A 21,866-nucleotide genomic window follows, 5' to 3' on the forward strand; every position below is an offset into this window, starting at 1 on the left:
AGTGGTGTTGTGCCCACCTTTGAGTTACAGGAAACAGTATCAATAGGTGGGAATGATTGTTTCCCAGTACGTCCAGGGAGAGATGTTGTGTGTAACGTGTGTTTCTATCTGTTGGCCTTTATTGATAAATGGCTGTTTTATCTTGAATCTTGGGGGGAGGATTCATCCAAAAATACCATCATATCAATAGCTGCTGATTTGTTAACAGTTTGCCAAGCTACCACCTACCTCTGCCATGATGCCGACAAGTCACTACTCATGGGCATTGGTTAGGCCGCTTGTAAGCCAGTGGTCTGAATGAGCTCTCTCTTGCCATCTATTGTCATATCCCTAGACCAGGAGTTCTCTGGGGAAGGGATTCTTTGTTTTTACTGTTTGTACAGTGTCTAGTACAATGGGGCCCTGACTCCTGACTGAGACCTCAAGGTTCTACCGCAGTAATAAAAGATATGTGGAGAAGGAGTTTTAAACAGATTATCTTGAGCAGGGCCGGCTCCAGGCACCAGCAGAGGAAGCACGTGCCTGGGGCGGCACATGCTAAGGGGCGGCATTCCATCCATTCTTGGGGTGGCACAGTCCGAGCGGCTTTTTTTTTTCTTTTCTTCGGGAGTTCGGGCGGCAGTCCGAGCAGCTTTTTTTTTTTTTTTTTTTTTGCTTAGGGCGGCAAAAATGGTAGAGCCGGCCCTGATCTTGAATGAGTGATATTGGTTTCCTAACTTCTCACTAACAAGAGAAGATCCACTGAGGAATTTCCTTCTGGCCTTAGTGCAGCCTCCCTCACAGACTTTTCCCCTCTCTGCTCTTCTTCTCGTTCCCTTTGTTCATCTACCACCAACCTCCATCCAGTCCCCTCATATTGTGTCACAGTCTTCTTCTATCTGGGACAGCCTTGTCAGCTTCATTATCTCCGCCTGTCTTCAAACCTCATCTTAAGATTTACCTTTCTTTTCCCTCTTAATTTTTTCTCACACTATTCTTAACCCTCTGTGTTAGTTCTGTAAAGTCTTGTGAAAGACACTAAAGGAAAAACTTGTACCATATTTCAGATGGTATTTTTTCATAAGATTACTTATCCAGCTGGCTGTGAATGTTTTATTGGTTACTGTACTAGCACTTTCATTATGCTCTCATCATTTAATAGGTCTAATCACACAAATCATTAATTCTCTTTATACATCAGAGAGCACCTAACAAAACTGGTTTATGAACAAAAGATTCAGGCTGCTTGTATGCAGTGGTGACCTGACAGTAATCTAATTGGCTCACAAAAAATAAGCATGTTTCCTTGTTCCTTAAGGGAAAAAAGCTTTTAAAAATTGTTATGCATGTCACACACAATGCAGGTTATTTAAAAAAAAAAGCGTATGGTGTGATGGGCTTCTCACAGCTATTACATTTCTTCTAGAAAGACACCATTCTTCAGTGCACCTAGAATATAAAGAAGCACATCATGCATGCAGTACATCTCTACCCCGATATAACGCGACCCGATATAATACGAAATCGGATATCACGCGGTAAAGCAGTGCTCCGAGGGGGCGGGGCTGCACACTCCGGCGGATCAAAGCAAGTTCAATACGACGCGGTTTCACCTATAATGCGGTAAGATTTTTTGGCTCCTGAGGACAGCGTTATATCGGGGTAGAGGTGTATACACAGAACTTCAGGTGTTTATGCCTTCATAATTTTGTGAATTGTTTTAGCGTAACATATATGATAGCATATACACTGCTAGGGCTACTGCTTAGTCCAGTTAACAAACAGTTATTACCACCTGATGGTTGGTTGGCTTATGTGAAATAAACTGTCACTGCCCAGGTCCCAGAAGTCAATGCAAACCACCATCATGACTGGCAGCTTTGTTAAAAGTCTAAGCAGAGAGACCAACAGCACAGAGACTGAATTGTACTCTTGTTCTGAGAGATGGCCCCAACATAAGGCATCTCAGTGGAGTAGCTTGGAGCTTCGCTCTCCAGGGCTGTTAATCCAACATCATTCATAAGTGGGTATTAAGATTTGGCTTCCATTTTGTGGAATTCTTCCAGGTGCTGTTCACTTCTGCAGAATGTCCAGTCAAGCTCAACTAGTCCCTGACGAAGCCTGTTAGCATTGGTGTAGGAGTGCACCAGGCCTGCCCCTTGTCTGGAGAACTCTATGCTATCACCATTGAGCCCTTTATCCATTTCCTCTGCAAGAGGATGGTGGGATTGGTGCTCTGAAAAGCAGACTTGCAGGTGTCCCTGTAAGCATGTAGGCCAATGACATGATCCCTGTGGCCCAGGAGCAGGGAGACTGGGAGCAGGTGGAGACTTGCTATGCATTCACAGGGCTCCTCCACCAAACCTCTGAGCTGTCTATCTTTATTCCAGGCCCTGAAAGTTTATTTCAACAACCAAGTGTATGATGGCTACTGGGAGGAAGACCCAACTTCCTGCACAGGTGGTGGAGGTTGTCTTAGTGCACCAGAAGTTGGTCCTTGCTGATGTTACTTTAATGAGAGACCTCCAGGTCTCTGGCAGGCAGGACTAGGTGGACCCTATGGTGCTTGCCCAGTGCATGGGGTTGTCCACTCACCCCATGTACCACATCGTGTGCTCCAGAGGTGAAAACTGCCCTACCTCTCCTGCTTTTCACAAGCGAGTCCTGCAAGAAGGTGCTTCCTGCCAGTCCTGTGCCATGATCCCTCCTGACCATCCCAGCCAGCTTAATGATAGTCTGCACCATACCTAGATACCATCTCTAGGTGCTCACACCCCAGGCAGTGCATTTCCTTGTCTTCATGTCCCGCCCGGATATCAAGTGGTGGGATGTTCTACCACCTGCGAGGGTGAGGAACCCTGGTGCGCCATCCTCTATTCCACCCCGGTACCTCAGCGAGCTAGGGATATTAGTTAGCAGCGCCTGCATGCAGTGAGGAACATGGGCATGTGGCTGGCGTGGTTCAGATGTCCCCAAAACCTCTCCTTTTCTTAGACTGATGGAGACCCTGGCATATGCTTGTCATCAGTGCACTATGTTGCAGCTCCTCTAGAACCTCCTGCTGAGGTTCTAGGTGCTCTTTTCCCCATGTCTTCATTGAAGCACCCTTCATCTATGTACCACAAAGTCATGAGACCTCCTCCTGGCACGGGCCGCCAAGATGGACATATCACTATCAATTTAGGAGGAGGAAGCTCTGCAACTCTTGTGTATCCAGGCAAAGTTCCTCTGGCCAGCGTCCACTGACTGATTGGACTCCTTCATGGAGCAGTGAGTTCTGTTTGGGGTTCTCTGCTTGGTATCTCCATCCAATAACCTCATTTTGAATTTACGACCTGCATTCCCATTCCTGTGTGTTTTATTTGTTGTCCCCTGTAAACACATGGCCTCCTCCTAGGCACTCCCTTGTGGCTCCAGGGCAGCCCTGAAAGTGGCTCCTTGCCTCAGTTTCCCTCTTCATTCTTCAAATAAACTCAGTACAACCTTCCCAGTGTCCAGCCTCACTCTAGTCCCTCTATCTTGCTCTGCCCTGTTTCCTTCACTGTTTTTAGGATTCCAGTCCCTGCCTGGAGACATCAGCAGGATCAGCCCTCCATCATTTGCCCAGCCTTCAGCCCTCTCTGGCCCCCAGCCAGCAGGCATTTCCTTCTGCTGGTCTCAGCTTTCAGCACTTTCTGGCCAGGGCTCTCTGGCATGGGGAAGTTTGTGGGTGACCTCCTGACTGCCTTCACCATTCCGATCTGGCTCCACTGCTCAACCAGGGAACTCACCACTCTCTCCTTCAGGGGCATTTCCTCCCTGAAGCTCTCAGCCCAGCCCAGCCCAGCTCTTCTCTTCCTCTGAGCTCTCTTTATTCTCTCCCTTGCTAGACTCTGGACCCCATCCTAATTTCTGTGGGCCCTCCCTCCACCGCCTCCTAAGATTCAAACAGGTCAACATCATTAATAATAAAATACCTAGCTCCCATATAGCACTTCTATCAGCAGCTCTCAAAGCCCTTCAGAATCTTTAATGTAATTATCCTCACACACCTGTGTGAGGTAGAGAAGTGTTATTATCCCCATTTCACAGATGGGGAACTACGGCACAGGCAGGCTCAGTGATTTGCCCAACCTCATAAAGGAAGTCTGGGGTAGAGCAGGGACTTGAACGCAGGTCTCTAAAATCCTAGGCTTGTCCACTAACTACTTACCCATACTTTCTCATTCAGAAGTGCGAAAGTCACAAAAACTTTGGAAAAAAAAAAAATCACCCAAGAATTCAAATATAGCAAACACTCTCATTAGGTACATCTTGACCTTTATTTAAACAAATAGTGCTAACCTTGTTTGCATGCCTTACAGGATATAATTCTAAATTACCATAGCTGTGTGATCACTAGAATTAGTCAATACTGGACTCTTGCCAAAACTACAATTAGTAATTCCCATTCAAGGACGCATGCTTTGTTGACTAAAGCAAGGGTATAGTTGCTTGGTGTTCAGTCTTTAAGTGCAACACAGATATTTTGCTCTGGCAGGAACTGACCACAGCAAAAGTTTAAACCCCTGTAATTAATGGTGTCCCTTTTCGTATACTGTACCTTAATTGTACACTTGTATGAAAACATAACTAACATTTCCTTATTAGAACAATGAATTTAATCATTTACTAAAGCGCAACTTTGGAAATCAAGATCATGTTTCCAAAAATGTTTTTCAGACCCTAAAGAGGTGGGTGGAGTTTGCACATGGTGGGACATGTGCTATGCACAGGCTGACCACAGTAGCAGGGCCTGATTAGAGGCTTGACTTCACACCAAACATCCTGTTTGTGGCTCTTACCATATGGGGTGCTGTTGCTGCGTGATAGATTTCTCCACCTGTCCAACCTGCAGGTCAGCTAGGAGTCAATGTAACTTCTGCTCCTACTGTAAAGTGGGTGACTAGTGGGTATTAGAAGGAACCAATGAGCAATTGCAGCACATGGTGCATTAGTGACACCCTGATCAGAAGCCTTGTATGGGACCCACTTTGGTTCTAGCTTGGGGCTAAGCGGAGCATATCTGCTGCTGATTGATGGCAAGTGGGGGCAAAAGGGATGAATGAAGGTTGAACATGGAAAGGGAGAAAGGAAAACTTATTTAGGAAGTGGCCTGGGGGAGGGCCAAAGTAGATTATGTGGCACAAAGACCACCCAGGAGAAAAATGGCATGAGGACGAAGTGGACCAGGGGGAAGGAATCGATTGTCACAGAGAGGTAAAAGGTTGAGGAGGATGGGATGAGGGGAAAGAAAAGTTAATTTGAAGGAAAACAGACCCTGAAACCTGAGCAAGCAAGGTTGGCATGTGCAGAAGAAGAAAGTGGAGGGGAAAAGAACAAAATAAAGGAGCCACAGTAGTCCAGCTTCATCCCTGTTGAAACTCTGCTATAATGTATGAGTTAAACCAGTGAAGAATTTGGCCCACTAAGTATGGTCCTGCTGAGTCATAGGGATAGGGTCAACCTGGATCTTTTTGAAAATGGCTAATCTAACAGGGTGTGTGACATGTGAGGTTATACAGTCTAGTCATAAGATCATCTGATACAGATGTTTTCATTCAGCCTTTTTTCCTCTCTCACAAAGATAGTTAAATTAGGTAACACAAACAGATGTGGCGGTGGCATGGAGGAACACCCAGGATCTGATTCCTGAGCCTTCTGTCTTGCAGCAGACATGGTCGTGAGCTTGTTGTGTGGCCACTTATCTATTTACTAGCAAACTTTAAAGAATTCTGAGCCACATGTGAGGTGCAGAAGGCGGCAGTACCACTTAGTGCAACAACTGTCACTTGGCAGTTCCTTGGTTGTCAGTGCTGTTTAACAGTAGCTGTCACTACTAGTAATAAATGTCTTCTACTGCAGTGGGAGAGTTGTGAACTATTCCTCTGATCGTGAGCTTGACAGATCCACTGCTTGTTGCTCAGTAACCCCCTCAGCATGCTTGACAGATACTGATTTGACACTTCAAGGCATGCAACTACTTCAGAGGTCTGGTTACGTCTATCCTTGACAGCATTTTGCATTTATGCAAAGACAGTGGGAAAGCATAGCGAGGCTTTAAGGAACATCACTGAGCTACAGGACATCATCTTTGACTGTCTGAGCAGTCTGCACATCATTTTCAAAGGCCTTGGACTTTAAACCAAAAAAAAAAAAAAAAGAAAGTGTGTAACAATCCACCAGTCTAACCCGTAACAGAATTTCTGGGATTCTTTGACAGTTTTCCTCTGTTACTTTATAACTCAGCCAAGCAGATATTTACCCTGAACAGTAGGCTGCAGATTATGAGACACAGACACCTGTTATTTTTCTGACTAATCAGTGTGTTTGTTATAATAAACTGGAGAAAATGTCAGCTGTTGATCAGTCCTATAGTCTACATCCAAATCAATGTACATTTAATAGAAAGCATTTAGAAATCCTTGAGAAGAGTGAAAATATTCATAACTTTTAAAATGTTCTTTCCAGCCTAAATCCACAGTTGAAGGGAAGGCTAACCATCTGACTACAGTATTTATGAAACCAAGAACTATGAAAATCTAGGTGGGGCTAGATTCTCTGGCCTGGTCTACCCCATTCAAGTTCCTCCTGAGACCCAAAAAGGATGGAATCTAGCCCTAGCTCCTTTGCTGGGGATATCATCCATGTTAGGGGAGTCTCTCGTGGGTGTAGTCATGCTAGCCAGCTCCTATGCCAACCTCCCTGAAGCCCTCTGCCAAATGGCTTTGATGGGAAGTCAAGAGGTAGGGAGGAGTAGTGGTCGGAGCTGTGCCCTGACTATAGTAAGTTGGAATATAGTCCTTTAGGGTCCTTTCCCTGCTGGTACAAGTTAGAGCAGTTCCCAGGCCAAAGAATGGCTCCTTGATGCCACCTCTGTGTTCAGCAGAGAATCTGGCTCACAGTAATATTATCTGTTCACTTTTAGCAGAAGCAGTAGAATTGGAAAAACTTAGGCAAACTAGATTAGCCAAGAGGTTTTAGTTTATTTGAAATGTACATAATGCATATGACAAGTTTTCAAAGAGGGGCTCAAACATTTTATGCTCAAAAAAATGCATGTCTGGCCATGAAACCCCACAGCTGCACGTACAGCAATATCAGTGCTCCCCACAATTTTATATCTGCCCTTGGCATATGTGGGGTTTTGCACAGTGCGTTTGTGGACACCCCGGTTACACTTTTGAATATTTGATCCTTTGAGTTTCTCTTTTTATAATGAATAAATGGATTTACCAAAAGGAGGGCAGGAAATCTGCTAGTGGGTTATGCCAATAATTTCATCCCAGTAGTGTGTAATGTGTGACCTCTTTGTGGAAAGCTGGAATGAATTGAATCTAACTTTAAAATATAGTCCACAGAGAGAGCGAGTCAGCATATTTGCCAGTTAGAAACCTATGTATAGCAGACATTAATTTAGTTGCTCAAGTACCTCTTGGAGTACGAATAAGTCACACATCTTCGACAAAGGCCTCAAGCTGGAAAAGAAGGAGTTCTTTTTATCTTTGTAACCCTTCTGCCAGGTGGAGCAACAAGGGCAAGGTTCAATATCTAGGGGTTCATCTTTACAATACAAACAGAACCTGCTTGAGCCCCCACCTAGTATTCTGGGGAAATTACACACACACCCCTACCTCTAAGAGGCAAGACTCCCCCAGTTGCAAGCACTGAGCCTGTGTATAGTAAAGAGAACTTCTTTAATAAAAAGGAACCCAGCATTAACTTGGGAAAACACCACAAACACGATTTGAAAGCACATGATCATGTGAAATCCCCCACCTCAGAGTACATTGGGCAGTGTCCTTTGCCTCAGTTTCTCACTTTGCGATGTGAAACTCCAACAACAGATGTTCCTTTAACATATTACTCCTCTCTCCCTCCACTGAACCCCACTCACAGTTGCTGTCCTTGGTCAGTGAAGACACAGAGTTCAGAGGTACAGTCACTTGACCTCCCACCGTAGAGTGTTGAGCGATGCCTCCGCTGCTGTGCCGTTCACTCTACCACCACACTCTGCTTCTGCTCTCTCGCTGCTGCAACATCATGTTGTGAGGTGCCACTACTTAACCCAGCTCTCGGTGATTTCAGAGGGTAATGGGGAACCTCACTGCTAGTGCAGGGTGTTTCATTGCAACACTGTCCCACAGCAGGTCTAAGACTCACTGTCACTTGGTTGCCAGTGACTTCAACTCTACTGATCACTGAATAAAACAAGGACTCTCAATTGAGTCTCACGAGCTCTGTCTTTAAACAGTGGAAAGGGGAGAGTCAAATGGTGTCTAGGGTTAGGTCTACACTGGGGGGGGGGGGGGGGGAGAATAGCGTAGCTGAAGTCGGCATATCTTAGGTCGATTTACCTGGCCGTGAGGACGGCAGTGAGTCGACCACTGCTGCTCCCCCGTCGACTCTGCTTCCGCCTCTCGCCGCGGTGGAGTTCCGGAGTCGATGGCAGAGCGATCGGGGAATCGATTTTATCCTGTCTACACTAGTAGATGGGTAGTGTAGACGTACCTTAAGACTCCTTAGACAGAGCCCATACCACTAGGAGGAACAGCTGTACCCACTCTCTCTCTGGGATTTGGCATCCCTACGGCCCTTGCTTAGCGAGTGAGGTTCTCTTTAGAGGGAATCCCTCAGTCAGGACAGGCTAAGTACAGTTCTGCTGTCCTTTACTCATAAAAGTAAGGATAACATTTCATTACCCCTGCACTCAACACTAAAGTTACTTGTAACCCAATATCAGCCAAAATTGATCACTTTGGCAAAGCAGCTCTCTCTCCTGCATACCTAAGCTATTTAGGAGTGTTTATGCAAATATGGTCTGTTCCTGAAGTCCTTTCACACACCACCACCACCACCCTAGCTCATAGATGTCAGGGAAAATTCACTCAGACCCTGCTTACATCTTCTTATGCACATCATGAGTGACATATGAATACCCCTTGGATACAGCTAGTTTCCTCTGTTTCTTAGAATTATATTCATGTGAACCAAGAAACACATGGATCCACTCCTTAGTTTCTAATGGATCCCAGGTGTGGCATCAATGTTTTTTTATGGTATCCCTGTTCTACCAAAGACTCTTCAGTTAATCTGACATGCCTAGAAAAAGGCAAGTTGTATGTACTGTAGGACGTGTGCAGGCAGCTTCCTCTTTCTTTAGGTCTATTTCACTAGTGCCATGCCACCAAAGCCTAGCTCATGGCAAGAGCTTTTAAAGCTGGCTGCTGGTGCTGGAGGGATTGCTTCAGATAACTAACAGGCTATCCACTCACTTTGGAGCGGGAAGAAATAAACAATGAAGAATTCCTGGCCAACAAAAAAGATGGGGGAAGTTGAATCCAATATTAAACATACCCACAAAATCACAATCTAACCAAGAAGCTAGCTGTTTCTCAAACCTCAGAACTAGGGACGGTCCCGGTAAGCATTTTTCTATTAGGGAGGAGTGGTACAAAGGTAACTAGAATTAACAAGGTGAAATAATGATGTGCATTAGGAACATTTCGACACAATGAGATCTAAAAGGCTGTGGATTAGTCCCACCATTGTCTGTGGGAAAGATGCCAACTTTTCCTGCTTTAACCATGTAGAGTGTATATAATTTTAGTCTGTCTGATGTTCAAAAAGAGATTGAGTCAATATATAGATTTTTTTTCCTCCCTGAAGTATTTAAACATGGAGTCATTTTAACTTCTTAGAGCATTGGTCCAGAATATGAACTAGTAGGCTGCAAATTTCCATTAAAAATAATCAAAGCCATTTTAGAGTAATGGGAGTACAAATTAACAGCTGGAAAACTAACTGTTTGTACTCCTAACCTTTTAAAAACAGCTAAATAGATTCACTCCCCACCACTACCGATTTTTACCCAGAAAAAAAATCTGTCTCATAGTCACTGCAGAATGTGTGTGTGTGTGTGTGTGTGTGTGTGTGTGTGTGTGTGTGTTATCCCCATAGTGTTCAAGCTTGAAAATAACATTTCTTTACTAGATTATTTTTCTCTTTTCTGTTTTCTTGCTTGTCAAATATCTCCTCTGTCATATCAACAGCACATTTAGGAATAGTATTTGTAAATGGTCTTGTGCTTTTTGTTAGCTCGATGGCCTCCTCTAAGATAGCCACCCCAAAATGTTTGCCATGGAAGGGAAAAAAATGCCAAAATACATTGCTCTTGCCTATCTTTCGTATTAAAAGAGGGGGAAGAAAAAGAAATCTTGGGGAAAGACTGGATTTTTTTTTTAAATTGAAATCCAGAAGACATTTTCTATCAGACTATGAAAACTGATTGATTATAAAACAGGCTAACAATCTGGACCTAAACTACTTGATAATTCTTCAATTAAAAATAAAACTAGGAGAAATAATGCAAATGGTGGAATTTCTACAGGAAAAAACATTTCCACTTGTTGGCACTGTTGGACTCAGATTTCAAACCCCTAGCTGAGTCTCCCGCTCTCCAAACCCATACATTTTAATGTACCCTTTTATTGAAGCCCAATCCACAAATTGAGATATGCAAGTACTTCATCAGATTTGCTGACCTCTTTATGAGAGGTTCTTTAAGCCAATTTTATTTTCCACTCTGTCTTTCATTTAATAGCATGTTTTAACTGTCATCCTTACATTTCCAAGTGCTCTGCATTGCTTCTGACTGCCTGTACTCTTATGAAGACCTTTCAAACTTTGCACTTTTGTTCAATACAATGATTTTCCCTCCTTTTTAAATTAAAGGACTAGCCAGTCTAAGTGATCTCCCTCAAATTATTGCTTTGCCTATTCCACATATGGTACTATCACTATTATCCTATGTGTTATTCAGTTTTCCATATTCAAGGACACCCACAGAAGGCCCTCAGATGTTCTGGTGATAGAGGGGCGATATAAAACCTTAGATAGATCTTTTCAAATTTTTTTTTTTTTTTTGTGTGTGCCTGTATTCAGGTTCTGTATTGTCCAGTACGTTCCTTCTTTTTCTTCCCTGCAGCGTGTACATTAGCCCATAAAGCGACATAATGTGGACAATAATAATATCACTATCCCCTTTTTTCACACCTTATATAAATGTTTACAGTCTGGGGGCTTAATCCAAAGTCTATGGGAGTCTTACCAGTGACATCCAGGCCATCAAAACATAAAATCTATTCTGGAAAACAAACACTGACTCCTCAAATATGACAAAGCGACAAAGAGTCCTGTGGCACCTTATAGACTAACAGACGTATTGGAGCATAAGCTTTTGTGGGTGAATACCCACTTCGTCAGACGCATGTAGTGGAAATTTCCAGAGGCAGGTATAAATATGCAGGCAAGAATCAGGATAACGAGGTTACTTCAATCAGGGAGGATGAGGCCCTCTTCTAGAAGTTGAGGTGTGAACACCAAGGAAGGAGAAACTGCTTTTGTAGTTGGCTAGCCATTCACAGTCTTTGTTTAATCCTGAACTGATGGTGTCAAATTTGCAAATGAACTGCATCTACTCAGGACACTCCCTACACTAACACAGGAACAAATCAACATACCTTTAGAACCCCGACCGGGGTTATTCTATCTACTACCCAAGATCCACAAACCTGGAAATCCTGGACGCCCCATCATCTCTGGAATTGGCATGCTCACTGAAGGACTATCCAGATATGTGGACTCTCTACTCAGACCCTATGCAACCAGCACTCCCAGCTATCTCCGTGACACCACTGATTTCCTGAGAAAACTACAATGCATTGGTGAACTTCCAGAAAATACCATCCTAGCCACCATGGATGTGGAGGCTCTCTACACAAACATCCCACACACAGATGGAATACAAGCTGTCAGGAACAGTATCCCTGATGATGCCACAGCACAACTGGTTGCTGAGCTCTGTGACTTTATCATCACGCACAATTATTTCAAATTTGGTGACAATATATACCTCCAGACCAGTGGTACTTCTATGGGCACCCGCATGGCCCCACAATATGTCAACATTTTTATGGCTGACCTGGAACAACGCTTTCTCAGCTCTCGTCCACTCACACCCCTTCTCTACCTACGCTACATTGAGGACATCATCATCTGGACCCATGGGAAGGAGACTCTGGAAGAATTCCACCACGATTTCAACATCTTCCACCCCACCATCAACCTCAGCCTGGACCAATCTACACGGGAGGTTCACTTCCTAGACACCACGGTACAAATAAGTGACGGTCAAGTTACCAACACCCTATACCGAAAACCCACCGACCGCTATGCCTACCTTCATGTCTCCAGCTTCCATCCTGGACACACCACACAATCCATCATCTACAGCCAAGCGCTGAGGTACAACTGCATTTGCTCCAACCCCTCAGACAGAGACCAACACCTACAAGATCTTCAAGCATTCTCAAAACTACGATACCCGCACGAGGAAATAAGGAAACAAATCAACAGAGCCAGACGTGTACCCAGAAGTCTCCTGCTGCAAGACAAGCCCAAGAAAGAAACCAACAGAACTCTACTGGCCATCACCTACAGTCCTCAGCTAAAACCTCTCCAATGCATCATCAGTGATCTACAACCCATCCTGGACAACGATCCCTCACTTTCATAGGCCTTGGGAGGCAGGCCAGTCCTCGCCCACAGACAACCCGCCAACCTTAAGCATATTCTCACCAGCAACCACACACCGCACCATAGTAACTCTAACTCAGGAACCAATCCATGCAACAAACCTTGATGCCAACTCTGCCTACATATTTACACCAGCGACACGATCACAGGACCTAACCAGATCAGCCACATCATCACCGGTTCATTCACTTGCACATCCACCAATGTCATATACGCCATCATGTGCCAGCAAGGCCCCTCTGCTATGTACATCGGCCAAACTGGACAATCCCTACATAAAAGGATAAATGGACACAAGTCAGATATTAGGAATGGCAATATACAAAAACCTGTAGGAGAACACTTCAACCTCCCTGGACACACAATAGCAGATTTAAAGGTAGCCATCCTGCAGCAAAAAAACTTCAGGACCAGAGTTCAAAGAGAAACTGCTGAACTTCAGTTCATTTGCAAATTTGACACCATCCGCTCAGGATTAAACAAAGACTGTGAATGGCTAGCCAACTACAAAAGCAGTTTCTCCTCCCTTGGTGTTCACACTTCAACTTCTAGAAGAGGGCCTCATCCTCCCTGATTGAACTAACCTTGTTATCTCTAGACTGATTCTTGCCTGCATATTTATACCTGCCTCTGGAAATTTCCACTACATGTGTCTGACGAAGTGGGTATTCACCCACGAAAGCTTATGCTCCAATATGTCTGTTAGTCTATAAGGTGCCACAGGACTCTTTATCGCTTTTTACAGATCCAGACTAACACGGCTACCACTCTGAGGCTACGTCCTCACTATGGGGGGGGTGGGGGTTGATTTAAGATACGCAAATTCAGCTACGCGAATAGCGTAGCTGAATTCGACGTATTGGAGCCGACTTACCCCGCTGTGAGGACAGCGGCAAATCGACCTCCGCGGCTCCCCCGTCGACAGCGCTTACTCCTACCTCCGCTGGTGGAGTACAAGCGTCGATTCAGGGATCGATTGTCTCGTCCCGACGAGACGCAATAATTCGATCCCCGAGAGATCGATTTCTACCCGCCGATTCAGGCGGGTAGGGTAGACGTAGCCTTATACTCAAATATGACAGTCTTTCTCTCCAGCATTTCAGTGATAGATTTGGGGTATCTCTTTTCATGTTTTCTGACCTACACAAGTTGTTTTATTATTTAGACTTTTTGACTAGCATCAGATGGGAGACCCAATTAAAGTGCACCGTCACCAATAAAATGCCCCTGAGATGCAGAGCTGGCCTGAACAAAAAAATTATTAGTGTTTTCATGTGGTGAATATGTTTGTATAGGCAGTTTCTTGCCTAGCTATAGTTCCTGAGATAGATATGCATCTACCTTCTTTATCTATTACTTGAACTGGGAAGATTTTTCTGCTAAGGAGAACCACACGTCTGTTTACTTTTCTTACAAAACACAGAATATATATCCCAAATCCAACCACTTTTCATGTTAGTCAAATCTTCTTGAAAAGATGTTTCTTGTTGATAGAACTATGGAAACGTAGGGGCTGGAAGGGTCCGCAACAGGTCATCTAGTCGAGCCCCCTGCACAGAGGCAGGACAAAATATCATTCCCGATAGGTGTTTGTCTAACCTATTCGTTAAAATGACAGGGATTCTACAACTGCCCTTCCGTTGATGCCATGGTAGCATAGATGCCGCCTAGAGGGCCCTAGCTGTGCTGCTGCAGTGTAGACATACCCTGAGTGGCAGTATAGATGTCAGGGATAAACATTAGCGCCAAATTTTGAGTTTCTGCATTCTTGTGCTAAGTGAAGGTATGGAGGAGAGGAGGCAAAGGTGGCTTTAAGACACCTGTATTTCAGCATCATTAGGGGACTGATTTGGACCTGCTTGAACTTTATGCTCAGACTGCAATTGCCTTCCAGGGACCAAGCAACAGAAAATAGCTGGAGCTCAGTGTGGTCCGGATACATCCCCTCTCGTTGGTGCTTTCTGTTGGCTAAGTGTGATGCTGCAAGCTGTCCTGCCCCGGGCGCCTCCCATAGGTTGTTGACCTCTTTAGGTGGATCTTCAGTACTTCAGCCCTCTGGCCAAGTCACACAGTCTAAAATGGATTAACCATTCCAGAGTAGCAAAAGTCCCACAAACTGTCGGCCCTCACCAGGGTCTTCAGCCTCATCTCTGGACCCTTTAAATCCAGCCCTGTGCTTGGGCTTCTAAAGGAGATTTGTCCCCTTCTCGGGGCTTAGACCACTTACCCAGTGACTGTGAGGGAACCCAGGCCTGCCCACTACTTCAGGTCCCAACCTAGGGACCCTATAATAACAACCATGTACCACTGCCTCCAGTTTGCTGCTACTATTCCCTGGGCCTTTTCCCACATTTTCTCTTCACCCTTACCTCAGGGCTGTGTCTCTCAGATCCTCCTCCTCCTCACTGAATGCAAGTGCCACCAGAACCTGTCTTCCAGGTCTCTCTCAAGCACCCTTCCTTGCTCTTCTGGTCCCAGCCAGAGACTGACATGCTCAGCCCCTGTACCTCCTTTTATCTGAGCCTGTTGGCCTCTGACTGGCTGTTTCTATGCGGCCTCTCTAGGCAGGCCTGACAGACCCACCTTTCTTGGGGCACAGTGTGGTAGGACCATGGGGCCTCCAGCAGGAGGCCTCAAAGGGACTGGTACACCCTGTCACACCCCCTCCCTCCAGTTCACTACCCTGACACACATACGCATGCACATACACACAACCTGTGGCTAAGGACTGTGTCATAGATTGGCATGGACTTGCTCCTCCAACTGTACACCAGCAGGTAGGCCCCAGACTCAAGGGGCTCAAGCTGTGGAGCTAAAAATAGTGTAGTTGTTTGGGGTCTGTGTTCAGCCTCCAACCTGAACCCAAACAACTACACTACTATTCTATAGCCCTGCAGCCCCAGCCTGGTGAGCCTGAGTCAGCTGACCCAGGCCAGCCACTGCCGTGCTGAAGGTCTTCTATTGCAGTATAGATGTACCCCTGGAGGCTACTCTACCTAGAGTTGAGGGCTGAACAGGCCCTTAGCTAGCTTCAAAATCGGAGAACTGCAAAGAAGCATAAAGGTACCTTTGCTTCACTTTGTGTCCTGCACCTAATACTGCTACTCCCAAGATTTGGGCCTGCTGTAGTCAATACCCCAATTTAGTCCTCTGCTTCTGAAATTCTGACTTTGAATTCTCATCACTTTTAATATTATTTAATCTTTTATGCTCAGAAGTCGGTTACTCAGTAAGTAGACTTATGCCTTTCTCCACTTTTAGAGTTTGAGTTGCAGCTTCTGGATTTCTTGTCCAGACCTCCCTGCTTGGGGCTTGATGGTCTCTAGGGGCTGATTCCACATCAGAGCAGTCTTCAGTGAATCCTAATTAAAAATTGGTAATTTTACCTTTGGGCTCCTTTCCAAGCCTGCTTCTTGTACATCTTAGAAATTGCCATGTTTAAATGTCTGGCAGGGTTGATGGTGGATTTCTAGTGCTCATCATCAGAGTCCTCTGCCTTATTGGGACATGTGACATCCCTCTCAGATCTTTCAATATATTTTTTATTTCTTATTAATAAATAAGAGCGTATTATGGGAGCAGGAGTTTCTACTCATGCTGATGAAGGAAGCAGATTAGGACTCTGACCAGTCTTGGACATAACAAGCAGAATCATGATCAAAGCAGAAATGTTTCTATCCTATTATCCACCATAGCCACCTCTGACATTTTTCCCTTCAGATTCATAAGATGTTGGAGCAAGGACTGCCATTTACTATATGTGTGTAGAGCACCTAGCACAATGGGATGCTCTGCTGGTTAGCCTCTCGCTATTACTGCAACAGTAATGTTTAATAGTGTTAACAGTGCTGCCCTGCTCAGGCATACCTCACAAGTTTCCCTGTCTCAGGAGGGACAGTCATTACACTTTAGCAAAATATTTAACTTGCATTCCTTCTAAACTCTCCCAGACTCCTATGTGCTCCAGTGGAGCTAAAATAGTTTATTATCCACCAGGTGAGAAAGGGAATAGGAGAAACTGCCTGGACTTCCCTTACTGCCCCCTCCCCCCAGGTGTGTGCCTCCACCTCTCATTTAATAGGTAGAAAGAGTGAGGGAAATAGATGGTTGTGAGGGTCTCTAAGAGCAGAGCACACCCTCCTCCCATTAGCCAGAGGAAGGGAGGGTTGCTCTAGTTAAAATGAAACCAGCCAACAATAATGATCTTCCTCCTCCTCCTGAAATCCCTTCTCATCTACTCCGTAGTTTATTGCTGGTGGAAATCTCTCTGGGGATCTTGTTTGTGTCTCTGCTTCAGCCCCTCCTATGAAACTCTCACCCATTGTTTTGATTTGTTAATCAAAAACTGAACAATACGTTTTATTTTTATTAAAAAGCCTCCCTTCTCTCCCCCCCCCCCCATACCCTTTACTGATATTTATGCAAATCTCCTAATACCAGGAAGTAAACTGAAAACTCTCAGCCAACCCACTGAAACCGAGCGAAGTTCCTTTTCTGCAGCGCACAGGGGTGGCCTCAGGCAGACTAGCGGCTTGGCTGCTCTGGAGTCTTTCTCTCTCCCAGCTGCAAAATCCTGTGGTCTTCAAAAAAAATCAAGCGTGTAGCTTTTCCTCTTCCCGAGGATAATCAGCTAATTTAACTCTGAACTACACCCTGGCTCCTACCCCCCCTCTGTGGCTGAAGTAACCGTGGAGTTTACTTGCTGCTTCCAAAGTTTCACACTCAGGGAAGTAAGTGCCTTTCTTTTGTCTCCTAATTTGGAAGTGGATAGCTTGTTCGGGCTACTGTGTCCAGCGGTAATTTCTGTGATCCTTTCAGACCAGTGGGGAATGTAGGGAACAGCCCTGCGCTGGCAGGGTACGGATTAATGGGACTTCCTCTTTAATTCATACAAATCATGGGCTTCCGACATTCCTAGAGTTTGTCAGAGGGAACGAGTGCTTCTCTCTGGTGATGAGAGGAAAGACGTCTTGGAACCTTTTTGGCAGCTGTCCCTGTTGCTTTGGTAACAGTTTTTTCCCACCTGGATTTACCTTGCAGATCAGAGGGACTAGACGCTTGTTCATAATAGACACTTGTTTGTTTGTTGCATAAAACAGTTTATCACAGGAGGTTGGGTTTTAGTTATTTTTTATTGTTGTTAGCGCTCATATAACACACTGTCTTTAATTACATTGGAATTTTCAGGCAGGAGAAAGAAGGGGCTGATTGAGGGCATTCTAGAATTATTACTGAATTAGCTAAAGGGTGATGATTGATTTGTCAGGTCATGGAACCTGATCTCTCTAATTCACTGACGTGAACAAGAAATATTAAATGAACCATGTGTTAAGGATATAGCCAGTTCAAAAGAGGAAGTGTGACACTAATGGGCAGCTTGTGTTTCTACCCCTTCAGGGAACAGTTCTTTGAACCTCAGATACAATTTATAGTACATTAGTTAAAAGGAAGTGAGAGTTCTTTTCAGACTGGTTAGCTTTTCGTTTAGCCCAGGGGAAGGGGTGTAGTTGCAGTCTAAGCTTTCCTGTATGGTTCAGCTTTTAAGGAAATACAGCAATTTATTTGAGAAGAAGACTTTAAAAAGGGATTACAGTTGATGGTTTGTTTTGATCTTCAAGGCTATATTGTCTTCAGCCAACCTTGACTATTCCTAATTAAAAACAAACAAAAAAGTTGGAATGCCAGAAGAATTTTCTTAGTCACTGTCACAAGCCAAGACAATAGACTTGGTTTAACTAAGAGAGAAAATATGGCCTCTGGATATTCTGTGTTTAAACTCTGGATTTTAAATCTACTAGTGTATAGTAAAGTAATTCCTGGAGCATCTTCAAATTAAAACTGCTTCCTCTTAGCTAGATATTAAAGTGTGCTCCTGCTTTTGAAAAAAATGAGAATGGTATTGTGATGTTCCATGTTTAATGTCTCTCACTGGCTTCCAGTCCAAGTCTGCTCAGTTTCTAAAACAAACAAACAAAAAACACTTTTTACTTTAAACTGCCAGACCTGCAAATTCTGTCTAGAATCTGAAAGTCAAGCTGGTTCTTTCTCGGTCGAACATCAGACAGTTCCTGTTTTTTCTCAAGCAAGAATAAAATTCAGCTCAATAGTCAAAACTAGTTTTAGTCATTAAAGTAAGCAGATATGACGACTCTGAATACACAGAGGGAACAAAAAAGTTGCAGTAGAAGTTGCCATTTTTTGCTTTCATTTTTCACAATGGAAGAGCACTTTAGATATTTTTTTCTGCCAAAAACTAAACAAACACTCTTCTCTCCCACACTCCCTGAAATCCCCTATCCCATCCCATCCCACCATTTTAAAACAGCATAAATTGAGGGGGAACTTTTTACCCTCGTACAGTATGATTCCTGCACGACCCTTGGAATGCCTGAACGCTGGATGCAAATAGTTGTAATGTAATATCTGGTGGTAGATAAATTGTGGAACACTTGCCAAATGATTATAAAAAAAATATGCAATATAGAACTATTTTAACAAAATAAAGATTAAATTGTGTTGGGGAGCCTAGTTTTCAAGAAGGGATAATCAAATTGCTTTAATGTGAATCTTTCCTGTTCTAGTACTGGATGCAGAACAGATGTGATGGTTTTATAAGTTTAATAAAGTGGGGACTTCACATCTTTATAATAAGTAGTGACAACATTGCAACTATGGACTGGAAGAGCCAAAGAATTTTCTCAGTAAAAGTAGAAACAGGATGAAAGTCTGACTGATAATGCTCTAAAAGGAGTGTATGGAATCACAGGAGACAATTAAAATTCATGGATTCTGGAGCCAATAGTTTCACATTCTGTTGACCTATTCCAAGATTGACTTAGAGGCTGCTGGAGGTCCCATCTCTTGAATGACACAAAACTAAGGTCCTCCTGGCCACCTGTGGCCATTAAAGATTACATGGCACAAGACGAGAGGCATTGTACTTGGTGTTCTGGCTAAAGTGCAACTTGCGGAGTAGCATCCTACCTAAAGATACCCTTAGATTTATTAGATAATGTACTCTTCATGTCTTTTCACATGGGAATGCTGCACTAGGGTTGTGGGGCGTTAAATAGCTAATCCCAGAAGTCATTGCATTTTTGAGGTGTGTGTTTCATACTTCATTTTGAGTAATTAAGTGTTTTGATCTTTAGGATGAGAAGTACTCACTTTGGGCCAGATAGTACCTCACCTAGAGGTGGGTATATGGAAGGCAGCAAGCACCTTTCCCCTCTTTATGTGGCCTGTGTAAGGGCCAGACATAATTGTAGCCCCTTTGCTCAGGGAAACTCAGGGTCTCCTCCCTCTTTTTTTTTTTTTTTTTTTTTCCCCTATATGAGTTGATGCTGCTCCTGTGAAGCTGGGCCAGAGCAGCTGGTGGGCAGACAAAGGGTGATGGTGAGAAGGAGGAGGGGGTGTAAACTCCACCTAATGCAAGGGTGAGACAGGATTCCTTGCAGCAGCCCCCCTGAGGTAGCATGGCGCTATGCTGCCCCCAACATGAGGCCAAGCCTTGATGGTATCAATGAGGCCCAACTCCGTGTGAGACGGTATTGCTATAAAGTAGAAGAAAAAGAAGAAAATCCATAGGGTGTGTTTTGTAGAATTCCTGCTGATAACTTGTACTCATAGTGTAGATATATCCATGAAAAAGTGCTGAGCACTTGTTTGAAACATTATGCTAGAGAGATCTATTCTTCACCTCTGTCTGAGGACTTTCAGCTACCCATAACCCCAGGCCAGATCGTGCCTCTAGATGATAATAGCCACATGGAGTGGGAAGGAAGCTCCCCAAGAATTGCTTCATGGGGCTTTTTCCTGTGTTCTTCAGTCAGGAGAATGGAGGGTCTGGCCCCACAAATCCTGAGGATCTCACAGGATTCATGTGGAATGGGCTGGACTTCCACTTGAGGCCAGGGAATCAAGTAGTATAAATGTATTTAAGCACAACCTTAACAAAACAACAACTCTGTATGAAATTGGCTAATGCCCCTTTAGGCTTTTGAGTAACCAGCTGCCCTTTTGTGAAATAGGAGGGTTGGGTGGGGGTTTTTTGTTTTGTTTTTTGTGCTGATCATGCTCCTGACACCATCAGTGACTGCAAGTTTTTTCCCCACACGAGAGTTTCTACCCTTCTCCAAAACATAGTTATGTATTTATGGATATAGCTGGCAAACACCTTCCAGACAAAATGAGATCAGAAGCAAGTCATGGCCAAGTGAACTATGTAAATTATTTTTAACAACATACGAGTTTTTTAGATCAACCCCACTGATGCAATTGTCAGTACACATACACGATGTAGTAACCTATTAACTATTTCAAAAATGTTTTAACAACATTCCAATGATGGCATTGAACATTTTTAGTTAAATTGTCCTTCAGAGAAGGATGGGAAATGCAGTGATCTTTTTAGCCTCATTCAACTACGCTTCCGTTAAATTTGATGTCTAAAGATAGAGTCAGTCTCAACAATCTTCAGCATCTTTCTTGAAGATTACTATCCTAGCATAAATATAGAGGCAGAATCAGTCTTGTGTGGTGTTTGTATGACAGATATGAGAGCTGCTTGGTCTGATATTCATAACGAACCTCTATTTAATGTCCAGGCCTAAAGAACTACTCATAGGGATCGGGATGCTACATACATTACTGTGGGAAATAGCCTCTACCCTCATGAATAGAGATGACATTTTGACAGAAGCACTTGGCGGGGAGAGATGTTGTTATGAGAGTACTGCCAAATTCAGTGTTTGGGGAGGAGGAGGAGAACAGCATTATTTGAAATGAAGACCTTCAACCTATGTATCCTATACGTTAGGACTGTATTGTCTGTCTTATTTAGACTGCAAGCACCTGGGGTAACTATAATGTATTCCTTTGTACAGCATTGAGTACCCCATCATACACTGTCCCAGGTATAATGATAACTCCCAGTCTAAGCAACGTGTCCTCCTGCCTCTGAGGCCTTTGGTGCACATAATGTAAGGTCAACACTGCTCTTCCTGTCTAAGCTGTGGGTGATATACTAAAAAACTCACACCTACTTTGCTCACTTACATCTTCAAGTTCTAGTTTTCCTTTATACATTCTTTTGATTGAGCCTATCGTCTCAGTAACAATAACAATTGGATTTTTTTAGTTCTTCTGAAGAATACCAGTTACAATATAGTCATTTTGTGAAATATTGAGCTGAACCATGCTGCAGTACATACTAGGAATTAGTGTGCATGGTCAGGGCCGGCTCTGGCTTTTTGGCCGCCCCAAGCCAAAAA

General features: G+C 44.0%; 1 protein-coding gene across 1 annotated transcript in view; it reads left to right on the forward strand.

Moving 5' to 3' along the window:
* Nucleotides 1-17,148: 17,148 nt before the first annotated feature.
* Nucleotides 17,149-21,866, forward strand: part of LYN (LYN proto-oncogene, Src family tyrosine kinase) — a 94,296-nt gene continuing 89,578 nt past the window's right edge. The window contains exon 1 of the mRNA XM_024221359.3: nucleotides 17,149-17,324. The gene's annotated coding sequence lies outside the window, so the exon portion shown is untranslated. The remainder of the gene's footprint in view (nucleotides 17,325-21,866) is intronic.

The sequence above is a fragment of the Terrapene carolina genome, unplaced genomic scaffold (genome assembly GCF_002925995.2).
Source record: "Terrapene carolina triunguis isolate 2854851 unplaced genomic scaffold, T_m_triunguis-2.0 Scaffold58, whole genome shotgun sequence".
Classification (NCBI taxonomy): Eukaryota; Metazoa; Chordata; order Testudines; family Emydidae; genus Terrapene; species Terrapene triunguis.